Source organism: Dermochelys coriacea, chromosome 2 (assembly GCF_009764565.3).
Source record: "Dermochelys coriacea isolate rDerCor1 chromosome 2, rDerCor1.pri.v4, whole genome shotgun sequence".
In the NCBI taxonomy this organism is placed as follows: domain Eukaryota; kingdom Metazoa; phylum Chordata; order Testudines; family Dermochelyidae; genus Dermochelys; species Dermochelys coriacea.
This window is the reverse complement of record NC_050069.1, coordinates 146,560,825-146,565,537: the sequence shown is the minus strand read 5'-3', so window position 1 is coordinate 146,565,537 and position 4,713 is coordinate 146,560,825. Positions and strand designations below refer to the sequence as shown.

The window sequence follows — 4,713 nt, the reverse complement described above, 5'->3', positions numbered from 1 at the left end:
ACTTCAAGGAGAGGAAAGTGATCAGGAACAGTCAGCATGGATTTACCAAGGGCAAGTCATGCCTGACTAACCTAATTGCCTTCTATGATGAGATAACTGGCTCTGTGGATGGGGGAAAGTCCTTGACATTAGCAAAGCTTTTGATACAGTGTCCCACAGTATTCTTGCCAGCAAGTTAAAGAAGTATGGGCTGGATGAATGGACTATAAGGTGGAGAGAAAGCTGGCTAGATCGTCGAGCTTAATGGGTAGTGGTCATTGGCTCCATGTCTAGTTGGCAGCCAGTATCAAGCGGAGTGCCCCAAGGGTCGGTCCTGGGACCGGTTTTTTTCAATGTCTTCATTAACGATCTGGAAGATGGGGTAGATTGCATCCTCAGCAAGTTTGCAGATGACACTAAACTGGGAGGAATGGTAGATACGCTGGAAGGTAGGGATAGGATACAGAGGGACATAGACAAATTAGAGGATTGGGCCAAAAGAAATCTGATGAGGTTCAACAAGGACAAGTGCAGAGTCCTGCACTTAGGACGGAAGAATCCCATGCACAGCTACAGACTAGGGACCGAATGGCTAGGCAGCAGTTCTGCAGAAAAGGACCTGGGGGTTACAGTGGACGAGAAGCTGGATATGAGTCAACAGTGTGCCCTTGTTGCCAAGAAGGCTAATGGCATTTGGGGCTGTATAAATAGGGGCATTGCCAGCAGATCAAGGGATGTGATCGTTCCCCTCCATTTGACATTGGTGAGACCTCATCTGGAGTACTGTGTCCAGTTTTGGGCCCCACGCTACAAGAAGGACGTCGAAAAATTGGAAAGTGTCCAGCGGAGGTCAACAAAAATTATTAGGGGACTGGAACACATGACCTATGAGGAGAGGCTGAGGGAACTGGGATTGTTTAGTCTGCGGAAGAGAAGATTGAGGGGGGATTTGATAGCTGCTTTCAACTACCTGAAAGGGGATTCCAAAGAGGATCGATGTAGACTGTTCTCAGTGGTAGCAGATCACAGAACGAGGAGTAATGGTCTCAAGTTGCAATGGGGGAGGTTTAGGTTGGATATTAGGAAAAACTTTTTCTCTAGGAGGATGGTGAAGCACTGGAATGGCTTATCAAGGGAGGTGGTGGAATCTCCTTCCTTATAGGTTTTTAAGGTCAGGCTTGACAAAGCCCTGGCTGGGATGATTTAGTGGGGGATTGGTCCTGCTTTGAGCAGAGGGTTGTACTAGATGACCTCCTGAGGTCCCTTCCAACCCTGATATTCTATAATTCTAAGGGACTAGCACACAGGGAAAAGCCTGAAGCGGAATAGCTCAGTCCATCCAACACATCCTCGGATGCCCCTGATTTATTGTTTTCCTTTGTTTGGACTCTAACACCCCAGAAGGGATAGACCTCCTAGTGTGCCTTGGTTTGAGGGCTCAGGTGCCACAATATTGGATCTGTGAGGGGCAACGCCCAACCATCAGGGACACACAGTGGAGTAGTCAGGGCCTCGCAGGCCAGAAGGGGGTGCCACCCAGACAACTGAGTTATAAGGAACATTTTGTTCTGTCAGTAAACTTATCATAAAAAATTTAAAGCATATTGCTTAAAAGATAAAGCAGCCACCTTTGTCTGGCTTGTCCTCGTCCGTCTCTCCACGAATGCAAGTTGACACCACATCATTCCATTTTGTTGCAAGCACATTCTTTCCATTTCTGGCCAAAGAATTTTGTCATGGGATCGGCCCAGCACATTTTTGGACTGCCCAACGGTTGCTTGTGGTCTATGGGCTCCAATCACTGATGCAGGTTGTCCATTTATTGTCTTCCTTTGGTCTACCTGACCCACCCATCTCTGATTTGCGTTGTACATCACCTGCATTACATCGGTCACGTCTGTATGCCTTCTGATCTCATTAGGTATGTGTTCATGGAGTGATATCTTACACATTTGCCTTTCCATTGCTCTCTGGGTGACACTGAATTTTTCTTCCTCCACTTTTGTTGTTGACCAGCTTTCCACTCTGTATATCATTGCTGGCAGAACAGTGGAATTAAACAGTTCTCTCCTTTTCTTCATGGGCAGTTCGTCATCCATTTGAGATGTCTTTATTTTGTTGAAACTTGCCTACCACACCTTTCTCCTCCTACTGCATTACCCTTTGAATGAGTTGAGTCTGTTCAGTTGCTGTCCCAGATAAATATTTGTCGACCTCCTCGATTACTTTCCCATTTATAGTGATGATTTCTGCTGCATAATGCTTATTCTGCATCCACTTCAACATATTCACTTCCAACCCGATATCATGCAAAAGTGTTTGCTGTTGCTGCAATTTGTTCTCCAGGTCTGCTGTGCCCTTTGCCAATATTACCAGTCATCAGCAAAGAGAAGATGCGTTACCATCAGTTCTGATTTCTTTTTCCCAGTTCAATTTCTTAAACAGTGATTCCAGTATTGCTACAAATAGCTTTAGTGAGATTGGGGGCTTGGCTACACTTATATTTTATAGCGCTCTAACTTGCTGGCTCACGGGTGTGAAAAATCACCCCCCTGAGCGCAGCAAGTCAGAGTGCTTTAAAGCGCTAGTGTAAACAGGCTCCAAGTGCTGGGAGCCGTGCTCCCAGTGCTCGGAACTAAAACCCTCTTGGAGGTGAATTACTAGGACGCTGGTAGAGCTCTCTCCCAGCTCTCGCACGCAATCACACTCGCACTTCTAAGCGCTGCTGCAGGAGCGCTCCCGCAACAGCGTTTTCAAGTTTCCAGTGTAGCCATGCCCTGTGTCACCTTGTCTGATTCCTCGATGTATAACAGTAATGCAGGGGACATTGAATAATGTTATCTCTGTCAAACAATTGCAGTTAATTTCTTTCAGCAGGTCAATTTACCTTGGGTCGATTCAGATTTCATTGAGTGTGTTGAGTACAGTGTTAATTTACACTGAGTCAAATGCTTTTTTGTAGTCGACAAATGCAATACACAATGGGAGGAGGGATAGGTCAGTGGTTTGAGCATTGGCCTGCTTAACCCAGGGTTGTGAGTTCAATCCTTGAGGGGGCCATTTAGGGATCTGGGGCAAAAAATGGGGATTGGTCCTGCTTTGAGCAGGAGGTTAGACTAGATGACCTCCTGAGGTCCCTTCCAACCCTGATATTCTATGATTCCTTGCATTTTTTGATGAGCTGCCGAGCTGAGTAAATGTGATCAATTGTTGAATACCCTGAGCGGAAACCAGCTTGTTCTCTGCTATCGTGAATTTCAAGATCCTTCTTAATCTGATTGAGTGTGATGTGGGTGAAGTCCTTATACACTTGTGAGAGGAGTGTGATCAGATGATAGTTGCTCAGTTCTTCTGAATCACCTTTCTTCATCAATAGTATTGTTTTCAATTTCTTCCATGCATCTGGAATATGCTTGTTATTGATGGAGATGGTCAACCATTGCGCCAATGCTTTGAAGAGAGTATCTTCCCCTGCTTCGAGGTATTCTGGCCAAATATCATCCACTCCCGGGCTCTTCCCTCTCTTTATGTTATGAACTGTGTATTCAATTTCTTCCCACGTAATGTCGGAAACTTCTTCTCTAGCCTGCTGCAGCAGTGTATGCTGGACTATGACATACAAGGAGTAGAGATCATTGTAGAATTTTGTACATATTTCCTTCATCTTGCTCCTTTCCAATGTCCTTTGACTATTTTAATCTTTCAGCTCTGTGGGATAATCTGTTTCAGCCTAACATCTCTTTTTACCTTCTTCAGACGCTTGTTCTTTCCGACCGCCTCTTTCAATTTCTTCTTTCTAAAATCTTCAGAGTCTTCTTTGATCTTCATGCAAATTTCTTTGCACAGTGTTTTGTATTTTTCACCCATTTTTCCTTCTAATTTCATGCGCATCCTCCTCGCCATCAGATTCCGTTTCCTCAGTGATCCTCTGCTTGCATCCCAGTGTTTTCAATGTCTTTGCCTTCTTAGCTGGTGAGATTATCTGAGAGAGAAACTCTCCATAGTCCTTATCAATGTCCTTGTTGACATTATACTCAAGGTCCATTTCACTCACTTCCTGTGCAAATGCTTCTTTGTTGAAGTGCCATTTTTGCTTCAGTTTCTGGCTTCTCTTGATGCGGTCTTTGTAGGCATTGTCAACGCATAGTTTTGAGCACAACATAGGATGGTCTGAGCTTTGCAAATAATTCATTCTCCTATTGTCGCTACATCATTGAAGATTTTTCTTGTATCCATCAATACATAATCAGTCTGATTCAGTGTGACTCCATCTGGGCTTTTCCATGTCCAATGCAATTGTTCTTTTTGAAATATTTTGTTCATTATGTGGAGATGGCTTGCCTCTGTGAATGCAACCAGACGTATGCCACGATCATTTCTTATACCTTTACTGAATTTTCCCATGTATTTTTTATTCTCACTCTTCTTTCCACCTATTATTGCACTGCAGTCCCCTTGAATGATTGTATAGGTGGACCCTTTCTGTATTGCCTCCTCTAGCTCTTTGTAGAAATGTTCCATTTCTTTGTCTTCCGCATGCTGCATGGGATCATACACCTGAATCATTTAAATCATTCTCCTTCATTTTATCTGAATCATGGGAACTGCAGTACCACACAATAAATAGACATTATTTATTCAAGAGACCAGAAATTACCAAGTGCCCAGATTCAGAGGGATATATAGTACAAGTATATTTTTCATACTGTTTGATTGTTTACCAATTTGTTCATG

At 43.9% G+C, this 4,713-nt stretch overlaps 1 pseudogene; it reads right to left on the bottom strand.

Moving 5' to 3' along the window:
- Positions 1-1,646: 1,646 nt before the first annotated feature.
- Positions 1,647-4,713, bottom strand: LOC122458485 (annotated as a pseudogene).